The sequence below is a fragment of the Tyto alba genome, unplaced genomic scaffold, assembly GCF_018691265.1.
Source record: "Tyto alba isolate M040663 unplaced genomic scaffold, T.alba_DEE_v4.0 Super-Scaffold_2, whole genome shotgun sequence".
NCBI lineage: Eukaryota > Metazoa > Chordata > Aves > Strigiformes > Tytonidae > Tyto > Tyto alba.
In genome coordinates, this window is record NW_024881282.1 from 5256267 (window position 1) to 5270111 (window position 13845).

Sequence of the window (13845 nt, forward strand, 5' to 3'; positions counted from 1 at the left end):
CTGCAAGGGGTGAAGATCCTCAGCGATAGAGAGGGAACAGAGGATGCAACAGCTGCCTCTGTAGCATCTGAACTGTCCAGTGTCACAGGCTGTGACTCTGGCACTTTTGAAGTACCGGCCTCATGTGTGCCACTGTTAGATCTGTCTATAATGTACATTGCGAGATCATGCAGAGATACATAAGGAAACCCTGAAAGATGCCTGTTAAAATCCTGAAAGCAGCAAAACCGTGCTAGAGTGCCTGGATGAAACAGCCTGTTTGTGGTGGTGGGTGGTATGTGTAAATGGTGTTGCACTGTGCAGGCTGTGGGTAAAGCCTATGTCATTAATGCTTTCCAAATAATATCATTAATGCTCTCCAAATAGCACGTGGTTTTCAGAAGGAAGATGCTATGATATTTTTGTGTATTATTAAACTACAAGGAGATGAGCAATAAGTATCCCCAGGGGAAGATTTCTCTGATACTCCATATCCGCAGCTAAAGGCGGTTCCACTGCTATGAAGTTACTTCTTTTTCCAAACACTGTAATGACAGGATCTTTGTTATGGTGTTGCTGTTGTGTATCCATCCTTTGGAGGCTGTGAGATTGCATCTCCTGCATGTCACAACAGGAGGAGTAAAACCTAGGCTGAAAATAGCTTTCTGCAGCAAAGCAAAAGAAAACCAAAATCTGATGTGTCCAAGAAATATTTCTGCAATTCAATCGCAAATCTAAACAGGGAGAAAATGATTGACTGGCAACATACAAACAGTTCTTGTATTAAACTTCTGATTTTACACTGGTTTTTACACCCACCCCTCCACGCACCCCTCAGCCAAGTTTCTAATTACATCCTTCCTATTGTTTTGCCAATTCATCCTCTGTCAAATAATGGGAGGGGAGAAGATTATGGAGACTGATGCACTTGACAGCAAAAATAAATAAGCAAATAAATAAATAAATAAATAAATAAATAATGCCTCTACTAGTCACAAAGACAAGCCTGTTTCATCCTTCCTCCAGTATCTTGAGCCAAACTTCAAGGGTTATTCAAGAAAAATGAGGATCTGATGCCTCAGAGAAATAAATATCAATTAATGCTTAATTAACATTGCATGACAGATTGATTTGAATAAATAGAACCTTTTAAATTAATGTTTCTCTATATTGTGGGTTGAAACAAGATGCCTTGTGGGAGAATGAGAAACTCCCTATTATTATATACCATCTCTATAGCTGTAGCACCTGAGGGCTTTAAGTGCACCACTAGCCCAACATGTTAGATGCTGTATAAATATATAGTTGGTAAAGATACTTATCTTGGATTTGCAGTGTAAACAAGGAGATATGCCCTGTAGATCCTGTGACAGGTAGATCAAGGCTAAGAAAACAGAGGACTTAAGTCTTTAATTTGAAAAGATGTACACTTTATCTAGCAGTTTCTAATTAGCTGGACAAAGGGGATTTTTACAGAAACTTATTCCCAAAATCTTATTCATGTAAAGTGTTTGTAAACACCCCAAAATATGTAAGAGTCGCCTTATGGGGTTTAACAGGAAAATAGATAGGAAAATAGTTGCAGGTTGCAGGTTGCAGCAGATAGGTAGGAAAAGAGTTGCAAGTTCAGTTGCAGGCTGCAGCAGAATGGCATGAAAGCCAACAACAGCCAGTGGTTTCAAGCTGGGGAACTTAATGCCAGCCAGCTAATTTTATCTTTCCTCACCTGAATAAAAACAGTCTGATCAGCAATGAACCACAGTTTCCATCGAGAGCTGCAAGTGAACAGCAACTCTGAAAATCAGCCTGTTTCCAGATCAATGTTGGCTGCTCCAATGCAAAGATGTTGGCTGAAAAGCACCCTGAGAAATACGCAACCTACCCTGAGGCACTGTATGCCTTTTAACTAGACAGTAAAATAACAGCCCCTATTATTTGTACTGTTCATGCTCATTTTCAGTGAGTATTGCCTTTTGCCAGCTCCATTCAGCAGATAGCACTGGACCAGCCAGCATGGCATACCTGGAAAGCAGCTATGGACCAGCCCGTCGAGGCAGAGACGTGATTGCCACACAGCTGGCATGGCTGACTTCACTGCCCAGTTAGACATAACTGGGGAAATACTCTGTGATTTCACAGAAAATAACTGATTTGGGGGACTATTATTGACCCTCTGACCTTTGGTCACTAATCAGATCAGCTGACAGCAAAAAGGTTAATAAATGCATCAGAAAAACTGAGTAGCATTTAAAAACAAACAAACAAACAAACAAACAAAAAACAACAACAACAAAAACAAAACAAAACAAAACAAAACACAAAACCACCAACTTCAGATTATGTTGACAAGTAAGAATTCAGCTTCAGTAAAAATCCATCTAGATGAGTCCTGTGAATTTACCTGTCTCTTAGTAAAGAGAGCTTGTCATGTCCTAGAGATTTGGGGAGTTTTATTTTAGAGATATTATCCCCTTTTCCTCACTCCACTGAGTTTGCTGTAGGCTGTCACCTCATTATACTGTTACCACTTACTATGAAACCCTGACTTTCAAAACACTTATTTTTCTGGCAATTTTTCACCCTCTTTTTTTTTTTTTTTTTTTTTCTTTTTCTTTTCTTTTCTTTGATGCATAGTCTTTATCTTGCAGTTAGATCTTTCTCAGGGCTCATCTTTTTGAATCCTGGCTACAGACACAACATTTCAGCTCACACCAGCCCTAATACTTCCAGGCAACTCAAGCACCAACACAGTGTCTATTTCATTTGACTAGGCTAGATATGCATGAGACATGCTCTGAGTTCCTAATGAATTCATGGTGCTAATTGTTATTATGGGAAGAAGCAATTTAATTCCTTATAGCAGAAAGTGTTTTCTCCCCAAAGAGTAAAGAACAAACTCTTGGACATAACTTACAGGCAGAATTACCATGCTTTGGGAACTGCCTCTTGTTTATGTCAGTATCTGGACAGTGCTGGTGATTAAAGCACTGGTGTTCACTAACGACTTCCAACCTATCTTGCAAGTCAACATAATTCTGCATCAGTTTCATTTAAATATCACTTAAATTCAGTGCTATGAGCTTTATAACTCCCCCTACCATACACGTAGTTTTATCATTAACAGGCATTTAATTCTCTCAATTTATCGTTCATGTCAAGACTTTCCAGGTTGAGCTGAACATTTCCTGCTTCTTTATATGGCAGGAGTCTGCAGGTGCCCCAGCCCTCATCTGGAGGGCTAGGTGCTATATGCACACCTTCCAGGTGTAAAGTTCTTAAAATCTGAATAGAGAAGATAAATATCAAAGGGGAACTTTGACACCATGTCACAGATGAGAAATAAAGGCTTAGGGACATTAATTACTGCTATCATCCCATCTAGATTTGAACAATGGTCATGCATAATTCAGGTGTCTAGTTGCTCTAGTCTACAAGGAAAGAGATAGCAAGAGACAAACTTCTCTACAAGCAATTTATGTGCTGTGTAAACTAAATATTTTAGAGATACGACATTCTCCCACTGCCTGTACAGGAAGACTGGATTAATCAGCACTTAATTTAGGTCTTGGTATCCATTATCAAAATATCCACACCCAGCTATTTTTCTCACCCGTTGAAGCATCTTGAGGGAAAATCTGATCAAATCATCTTTCCCTACTGTTAATTCATTATCTTCTTCAGTTCTATTTCTCACTTAAAATCCACCCTGGCTTTCTGGCCTAAATACAATTCTGAAAACTTTGTACTTTCCTCTCCTTTGCTCTCCTCACCAGCCAGCACACTCTTTACAATCACCACAGACCTCAACCTCCAGATCTATTTTAGAAGTTTTCAGTTTGCCTTCTGCATCTTGCATCTCACTGAAGCCACTTGTGCCAACATCTCTAATGAGTCAGTCTCCTTTGCCAGATCTTAAGAACTTGCTTTCTGTACATTTCCTCCCTATTCTATCAGCTGCCCAAACCAGCCAACAATTCAGTCTCTCATTTTTGATGTTCTGCCCTCCTTTGGATACTTCATTTCCTCTCAAGGTTATCTTGTTTGTCTTTCTCCCCTTTGATAAATCTGCATTATTCCTCCTTCCAACTCTGAATGCTTTGGTTCCGTTCTCTCACTGTTCTCAATTTCTGTAATCTAACCCAGAAACGTAACTTCAATATTAATATTAGGCAATGGATGATACTGAGGATAATGCTGTCTCTCTGCTGAATGTGGCAGGGGATCTGGTGATAAAGGACATGGAAAAGGTACTCAATGTCTTGTTCACCTTGTTCTTTACTGGTAAGACTTGTCCTTAGCAATCCCAGGTGTCTGAGACTGGTGGGACAGTCTGGAGGAAGGAAGACATATCCTTCGTGGAGGAGGACTAGGCTAGGGAACAAACTGTATACACATGAGACCATGGGACCTGATAGGACATACCCACAAGTGCTGAGACCTGATTAATATTATTGTGAAGCCACTCTCAATTATCTTTGAAAGCTCGTAGCAATTGAGGACTGGAAGAATGCAAATGTCACTCCTATCTTAAGGCAGTGAAAAAAGGAGGATTCAGGGAACTATAAGCCCATCAGCCTTGGTCCCTGGGAGGGTGATAGAGAAAATAATCCTGGAAATAATTTCTAAGCATATGAAGGAGTAGAAAGTGACTGGGAGTAGTCAGAATGGATTTATGAAGGAGAAATCATGCTTAATCATTCTGATCACCGTCTGCAGGGAGATGAGTGGCTCAATGGATGGAGGGAGAGCAGTGGGTGTTGCATATCTTGACTTTAGTAATGCATTGACAGTCTCTACCCTTTCCTTGTCTTTTTCTGTGTACTCAACAGTCTCAAGTTTGCTTTCTTTCCATTTGAGGAGTCCCACCCATAATCTCCAAGCAACCTCCCTTCCTCCTCTATCACTGTGGGCAACACCACCATCCTGTCACATGTCCATCACCTTCCTACCAGCTTCAACTCATACTCCTCTCCCAGATGCCACTTCCCAGTTACACTGAGGTCTTGCAGATCTGTTCTGTGTAACACACTTAAGATAATGCCTTTCCTCTCTATCTATCCACCTAGGTAAATATCTTATCTCAGTCTTTGTCACTGAACATCTTAATTACTGCAGAATGCCTTTCATTTTTCACAGGTGTAAATTTGCCCTGATGCAAAGGCCTTTTTTCCAGATATATCATTGCCTTCTCTTCCCCATTTATATCCAAAACTAGGCTGTCAGCTTCCAATCAATGTATACAACCATTTTCCACAGTCCATGTGCTAGATTTTCAAATGAATGCTTTTGTATTTTCTTCCATGCTTCTCCCCATAAATAACTATACAACAACCTTGTTATTCTCTTCCTTTCTCTGCAGTAATATCTAGAAAGCACTGGCAAGGGCTAGGCTGCAGATGCTCTCTGAACATTGCCTGTCATACTGACCAGCACTTTCTTATTACATCCATGGGTCTCCATCTGTCTGTCACTCTCCATGGCTTCTTGATTTGTACTTAGATGTAAGTCATTACATGCACAGAATGTCTATATTTCTAGAGTGCCTGGCACAGTAAAAATGAGTCCTTGACTGGGACTGTCATGCAAATTATTATTGTCAGATAATAAAAATAAACACAGATCAATAATAGAACCGTGATGTTTAGAACATATTCTTATTAAATTTGTGAATTTCCTCATGATTCCTATTAGAGAAATCTGCACAAGAAACATTACAACTATCATAATTTGATTTTAAGCAACAAAATATAATTAAAACATCCCAGGTGGTGGAATTAGTACTCACTTTTTGTATTCACCTTCTTAGAAATATCTAGGAATAATCCATCAAATATCTCTTGTAGGATACAGTTTTAATCTGGACATGTGTTATTCTCAGTCTACCTGTAAAAAGACAGACAAAAAAAAGTAGTGTTTTGTTTAGTGATTTTTAACTTATTTGCTATCCCAAATGACTTAAAAACAACTGCTAACAGTTAGACAGGGCACATAAAAGAGTCATCTATACATAAGTGGTTTCTAGTGTAATACCACTGTATTAGGGTATGCTTAGTCATCCCATAAAAATAAATGTATTTGTTAAATACAAACTAAGGCGTTCTGTACATCACTTAGAATAAAAAAGCCTGTCCTTGGCTAACTGTGCAAACATCTATCCCTTTGCCAAAAGAGTAATTTGCCAATTCCTCTATTGTAGTTTCAAGGGTTTCCAATTGACATGGTAGTTGTTCTTTTTTTGTGTGTGTGTGATTTTACAGTCCTCAGAAGGTGAAAGAATTTTTTTTATTTATGTGGTTATCCTAAATATTTCCTTCCTTAGATCTTTTACCTTTGTTAGAGTGAAATGACTAAGATCCTACACAGATGCTTCTTGTTTCCACTCACATCAGTAAATTTTGTCTTATCTGAGTTGCTTGTGGTATTGAAGAGCCCTTATTTAAAAGTAATGATGCACGTGTGACAAACCTGTCATGCCACAAGCAGAAGGTTCAAAGAAAGTGTAGGACAGCACTGGGGTTCCTCTTCTTTTAGGCCTCTCATTAGCTGATTAGCCTCAAGCCCCCTCTCTTAGCTCCTTTCCTTGTCTCAGGGAGACAAAGTCCCACAGGGACTGGGGAGGTGGAGAAGAGACCACAGCAACTGGGTGTCTGTAGTTTCACTGAAAGCCACATTTGCCAGGCCCAGAAACTTTCCCAAGCTACCCATTTTGCTTGATATGCATCTACTTTACATGCACTGTGGTGCACAAGGTCTTGCAGAACTGGAAAAAAAATAAAAGAAGTCTGAATGATGAGGTAGCATGCTGTTATAGAGGTGGGCTTCCACATCTTTCCTTGGCAGCCTGTTTCTGCATATATGGTCCAAAACTGTATTGACCTTTTAATCTTGCCAATTGTAAAGTAATTCTGAATCCAAGCTGTCCACTGAAAAGGTGCAAAGGTCACTTTTAAATAGCTGCTCTGCTACATTGCCCTTTATTCCACGGTCCACATCCTTTGGCTTCCTCCCATTAATTCTGCTTCTTGAACAACCCTCCTTTCTGCTGACTGTGTCCTCGTACAGATTATTTCTCCCCACATGCATTTTTTTGAAGCTGCATCTCATTTTGTCATTTCCTGCCTAAGGTTTCTAACCTCTTTATCTTCACTGATTTATTCAGTGCCTCCCAATTTGGATCATCTGTGATTTTAATTAACATGTACTCTTTTCCTGTCTTTTGGCTAATGAATTAAGATGTTTAAAGAAGACTGGACTCAAGACTGCTCCCTGATGTTCCCCCACTAGAAAACTCATGCAATTTGATGCATTTTCATTTATTATCTCACTTTGCTAATGGCCCTGAGGATGGTTTTTAATCAACATCACAGGGTCCTTATGTAAGCCAATCTGAATTAATTTTGTGAATCTCCTCTCTTGCTGGTATTCACTTCAATGAGAGGGAAAACAAAAGCAGAAGAAACCATCGCTCACCAGAATGCTTTTCTGGGAGATCTGGAAACAAGAAGGAGGTAAGAATAAATTGTACATATTCCTCCCTCAGGACTCTGGTACGCTTATGGTCCCCCACAGCCATAATATCTATACTTGTTCTAATTTTTAATATATGCATTTTTAAACTACTTGTCAAGGTAGGGAAGTGCTATTATTCCCACTTTTGTGAATAACCTCCAGCACAGAGAGAATCAGGAGGTGGTCAGCTCTGCTCCTTTAGCAGTCATGGTTACAAATTGAGAGGATACAGTTGCTTTTCCATTTGCACCTCTCTTCTGGAAGTTACAGTGCCATGCCTGCCTATCTCTGGGATGACCCATCAAAGTGATTTAATGTCTTCTTTTTAAAACAAGAAAATAAAAATCTGTGTTCATATTTCAGTATGTTCATATGAATATCACAACCTAAATGCCATTTTGAAAGACCAAGCCCAACTAGATGTAAAGTGATGCCAAAAAAATGTGATCATCAGGTACCCAGAGCATGTAACTCTTTAATTCAGACCACAAGATATAAAGACATATAGTGCTATCTGTTGCATCTGGTCCTGAAAGTTATTTGGGTACCACCTTCTCACTCAGCTGGGTGTTGAGATATTTCTGAAGATCTGGACCAAAATGCTTTCTTTGATGTTATACAGGAAGTTTGTGCTGGACTTGAACCCAGATCTTCAAAGTTTAAAATGTGTTCCCCACCTAGGGACTTCTTTCCTTTCCTATGAAGAGGATAATAATGTCATGTGATGGACATGTAAGCTCCAGTCACTGCCCTATGACTGTACTCTTTTGTTCCCCAAAAAGTAGGATCTCACCCTGTTAACATGCACAACTTCCTCCATTGTCACCTCCTGATAAACAGTTTTAATATGGTAGTTACATTCTTTTTGGATGAAAATAAAAAGCACCTTTCTGCTACAGAGAAAGGGATTAGGAAAGGCATTTTCTGAAATATTGATATTTCTGAATCAGCTTTGAAATATCAGAAACTTCGAGTTTATATATTTTTTAATAAAAGACAGCAGGATTTAAAAAAATTGCAAATTACCCCATCTTCCCTCCCACCTCCCCCCACCAACAAAAACTCATTAAAAAAAAAAAAAAAAAAACCAAAACAACAAAACAACAACAAAAAAGAAGGAAATAAAAAGAAGGAAAAAGGAAAAGGACCAAATATTTCCATGAGTATCAGCAGTCATAAAGAAGCTAATCATGAGCTAAGAAATGATCTAAGGGAATGAAGAGGGAGGTGAAAACATGAAGACAATTTAGAAAAGATTTGCAGGAGCAAAATTTATAAATATGCATTATATTTTTTTAAACACATGTCAAAATTAATACGTGTTCTTGCTTCTGCCTTTCTCATTAATATACTTAGTGCAAAAAGACATAATGTTTGTCACCAATATTCTCCTCATATTAGGAAATAATTACACAGGTTTTTTACTCTAAACTTTTAAACATGGCCTAGTTGGAAATGAATTGCCTTTGTCTTGCTAAAAATAAGCATAAGAAACTTAATCTAAGTCCATCATGAGTGCAATTTATACTATACAAAACTTCAGTGAGGTGTAATTAGCAGTGCATTGCAATAATTTATTATTGGTTTAAAAAGCCTCAACAATCAGGACTTTACAGCAAAATGGGTAAATGGGAAGCTATGTGCCAGACATATTATTCTGGTTTATATTAATTCAGTTATTTTACCTTTGGTGCACATTCATCTATCCATACAATGTAAATGCTCCATTGAGAAGGATGCTGAATATTGAACCTTTGGCTCAATATGAAATATGAACTCTGAGGCATAGCTGCAATAATACTTCCATTTGCATTATTATGATTAACATTCCTCTGAATAGGAAGCATCCAGTAATATTAATTGCAGAAATAGTGAGATTCCAATTGTCATAAATCACTGTGCAGTGTAAAGCAAGCTCTCTAAAAACCTTATAGAAAAACTCATTTTTTGTGTGTTTTTTTGGAGTTCACTTCAACCTCATTTTCACCAGGTTTTCCCATTTGTGTCTGTTGACAAGACAGTAATTATGCTTTTCTCTTGATTAACACATTCTTTTCAGTAAGGTCCCAAACAGCTTTCACATGAAAGGCTGAATTCAACAGAGCATGGTTTTTCTCATTAAAGAGTTAGCATTCACCCATAGTTAATTTATCATACAAATATTTCCTGTCTCATAGGACGAAGGGTGGCCTTGAAGCTAATGCTCTTGATTTGATCAGAAGTTTTCTGCACAACAGTTGAAATGAGTGCCTTTTCAAATACGATGATTACTGAATTAAATTAGTAAGTGAAAATAGGAGGAAAATGGCATAAAGTTTCTTTACTAAAGCACAGATCCAAGGGATGTTTTGCCTTACTTGAAACAATGTAATCTCTAAATCTATGCAAACTTATTGAATCTTTATCTATACATTTTTATGTTCGAATAGAGTCAACATTCCCCCCTCACTACCATTTCTTTCCTCAAAACCGTTAGCAAAATTGGTAATATTCAGTGATTAATCAAAGTAATCAACCTTGACATTTGGTACATCAGCTTTCATTTGTAACAGGCGTACAATGCAATGATTTATTTTGATGTATTACACTGTACCCTAAAGAGCATCCAAAAATAAAAATGCTTTCATTATCAGTGTTGTGAAAACAAGGCATCTGCATCAGGGACCACACACAAGGAGAGAACAGTATCTTGCCACCTGTGCTCTTTAATCCAGACTTTTGATGGCTGGATTGTTTTGGGGTTTGTTTGCTTGGGGGCTTCTTGGATATCTTATTTCCAAATGTATCATATATCCAAAAAGCAACTGAGGGGTCTAAGCAATGCCCTGGATACAGCAGAGCTTTTCCTGCTGGGAGTGCTGTTTTGGTCCATCCTTGATTAACTCACAGTAGGTGAGATGCCCCTGAATTACTGTGGTACCAATTAAATTCCTAATGACAGTGCCCACTTCGTAAGAAAACACCCCCCTGAGATGGCAGATATTAGTGCCATCCTCAACACCACACAGATGGTCCTGGATGGCCTGGTTGCTGCTGCTGGAAGGTTGAGGAAAGGAGGTAGATCATGGACATGCCCTCACCAAGGGCGTTCAGAGGAACTGTGCATTTCTGGCCAGGAATACTTTAGTCTCCATCTCTGGGCCTGATCTGAGGATCCTGCAAAGTAGGCAGATGTGTTCTGTAGTCCACTCCATCCCCAAATAATGCTTTTAGCAGATGTTTACCAGACCTGTACAACCTCTCTTTTCACACCAAATCAACACCCCGTGTAGAAATATTGTCTTCAGCCTAATATTTCATTGCCATATATGCTGACAGCTTGTCATCAGAAAAAAACAAATTATTATCATTATCATCATCCACACATTCAGCCCTTGGTGGGAAATACATGGGGAAGGCAGAACTTAGAAATCTAGGAGGAGGTCCTTCATAACCAACCCATACCAAGTAACAAGGTTTGCCTGGAGGGACCATCATCCTGACACTGATTCAGCTGGCAAAGGGTTAAGGCTTGTTACCATCCCTCTTTTGGACAAAAAGCAAACAAGGGAGGACCATTAGAGAAAGGATGAAGAGCATGGGCTGAGCCATCCTGGGGGTGGAACTACAGAAGCAGTTAAGCCTGGAGTGCTGCTCTTTCCCTAAGCACCTCTTCTTTTTAGCCCACACATCAAGTCTATTTTGAACCTCATCAGCCAGGAAGGCTCCCAGTGGAGTGAGTGTTTTGCACATCCCAATCTGTTCCAATTCTGTTGTAGGGGCCATTTCTCAGTATTTTATCTCTGCTCTGTTTTGGTTTTGTTGTTTTTTTTTTTTTTTTCTGAAGAAGGGTGAGGCTGGTTTTTAAGCGGTTTATAGAGTAGTCTGGAAAAGGCTATGCAGTGGAGGCTTTTCAGAATTAAGATAATTTTCTCAGTGTGTAATAATTTCAGGTGAAAAATTGCATTTCTGGGAAATGGTTGCACAAGTAAAGGATGTGGAATGTATCTTGCTGAGCTTCGGCAGAATTATATTTTAATGCTCATCAAAGAATTACTGTCCTTTGCCCTTTGTGTACCACGCTCTTCTTTCTCATTTGTTGCAAGATCACCAGATATGCTTTGTGCAAGAATTTGGCTTTCATGTTCTACTTTCAGTTGTGCCATATCTAAGTTTCATTTGCTTGCATATGCTTTGGCTATCACAGATTTATCTCAGCTAACTTTAGACATCTACATATTCGTTGTCAAAGAGCTATCAACTTAGACTCACTCAGATGTCTAGTTTTTAGCTGCATAAATTAATAGTCAATGAGTCTCATCCCAAGACATGTTTTCTCAGTGCAAATGAGTACCTACCCCTCCAGCCAATAATTGTAATGTTGGCTTGACAAAAGCTAAACAGCATTTCAGTAATAACACTGTTCAAAACGTAACAGTTGACCACAGTAATAAATCTGGTAAATAATTTATTTTATCAAGACAGGAAAACTCAAGGACAGAATATCCAGTTTTGGCCAACTAGAACAAAGAAACAGGGCATTTCCATTGGCCTGAAGTGTAGCAACTTTATTTGAGTTGCTTTTGCTGTGGGGAATTTGATTCACTGAACTTAGATTTCAGGTGGGCTAAGCAATTGTACCAAAATGCAACAGCTTCTCTCTCTTAGTGAAGTTGGTCCTGTACTTGCAGAGTTTAAAATTAACATACCCATATGATCAAGGCTTGCAAAGCAGTTTAGAAAGCCAGCTTTCTTGCACATGTAAAGCCCTTCTTTGGTTCTTACCACAAAATTTACTTTGAAATGCTCATAATCCATATTGCTAAATTCAAAGCATTAAAAAATGTCTTTTGTGCAATAGCATCTCCAAAATAAATATTTTCCTGGTCTACTGTGAAAAAATAAGAAGTCATCTTTGGCTTCTGAATAATTTTTTCAGCTACTTTTTATGTGGGAAAAAATATCTTTTCTATTGGGTTCATTTCGTAAGTAAAAACATTTATCCTGGCTTATTTGCACTGTATATTAAAAATGTCCTTGTAGAGAAAGAATTTCTGTATTGCCTAGAAAAGTATCACGGTATGTTTTCCAGTTTGCAACAGTTGTTTCTATAACTGTTGCTCAACTGTTGTCCTGTAACAGCTTCAGGTATTTCAGCGCAGACTTGACCAACAATAAAATATAATCTCACCATCAATACACTTTTTGTTAAAGCTGTTAAATGGAAGCAATAATCTTTCCCTTTATCCAATGCCGATCTATAATCCAAAACCCTTCAAACACTTTGCAACAAAGGGTAATTGCTGCCTCAATTTTTTTTTTTTTTTTTTTTTGCCAGTGGGTAGGTAAGCTGACATTGAGAAGTTTACAGGTACACAGCTACTGAGCTCAAGGATGGAAAACTTGACCCTAAAGGCTGGCAATTGTGGACTAAGCTATGTGGAGTCCATGTTTCTCATAGACTATAAACACTACTGCATATCACCTTATACATGTTATATGGTTATTTTGTGGGCTATTTGTACATCTGAACTTTGACATACTCTGGCTTGAAAACATTGAGGAAAATTACAACTTCCTTGAAATGTTTTTATCCTACTTGCCACAGATAACACATTTTCTACAAAAACTCCACTGAAAAATCTGTGTTTGCAAATTTCTTAGCAGTAGAATAAGCATAAAAAAATGCCAGACATCAATGATTAACAAGATGTACAAAGCAAAAGCTCCCAGTATAACCATTGTAACAAAGTAATGGTACATGAAATGGATACTAAATAATCTTTTAACATATTTTTGAAAGCTATTTTCACAGAAATTAAAACATTATGTAGCTGCGGGAGTGGACCAACAGGTAGATTGTGTTAGATAGTTCTGCACTGCTTGGGGCACATTGTGCCTGAAATGTGCTGCTGAACCTATTCCTTAATTTGTAATTGATTTACTGGTGTAAATCAACTGGCTGTTGCCTTAGTGAGTCTCGTACCATGTGAACAGAGGGCAAGGACACTGTTGTCTCCTTGGATGTGCTCCTCACCGTTGTCTCCTTGCTTCCTGGGGGTGTAACACTGCTGGGGAGGGTGTCAAGAAAGGGGTGCATTCAAGATGGGCCATGTAGGGACCTCTTCACATGCTACCTCCTGCACCTCTGCCACAGCTTTTGCCTCTAGCTCAATGTGATCACACTCAAACACATGACAGATCCAAAGAGGAATGGACAGTGATTCTCCTGGTACTAACCAAGGCTGCTTCTGACCTTGAGAGATGCCACCACCTATCTGAGGCATCTTCTGGGCTGGAAAGTCTAACACAATACTTAAGAAAGACCTGCACCTTTCCAAACCAGCGAGAGAGGCCAGGTTGGATGTCCTAGGACAT

The 13845-nt window shown here is 38.7% G+C and overlaps 1 protein-coding gene across 12 annotated transcripts in view; it reads right to left on the minus strand.

Annotated features, from left to right (window-relative positions):
- The window catches only part of TENM4 (teneurin transmembrane protein 4), a 1435480-nt gene that overhangs the window by 401731 nt on the left and 1019904 nt on the right, over nt 1-13845 (minus strand). For all 12 annotated transcript variants that reach the window (XR_004406800.2, XM_032990906.2, XM_032990916.2 and 9 more), the window contains one exon: nt 5765-5862. The gene's annotated coding sequence lies outside the window, so the exon portion shown is untranslated. The remainder of the gene's footprint in view (nt 1-5764; nt 5863-13845) is intronic.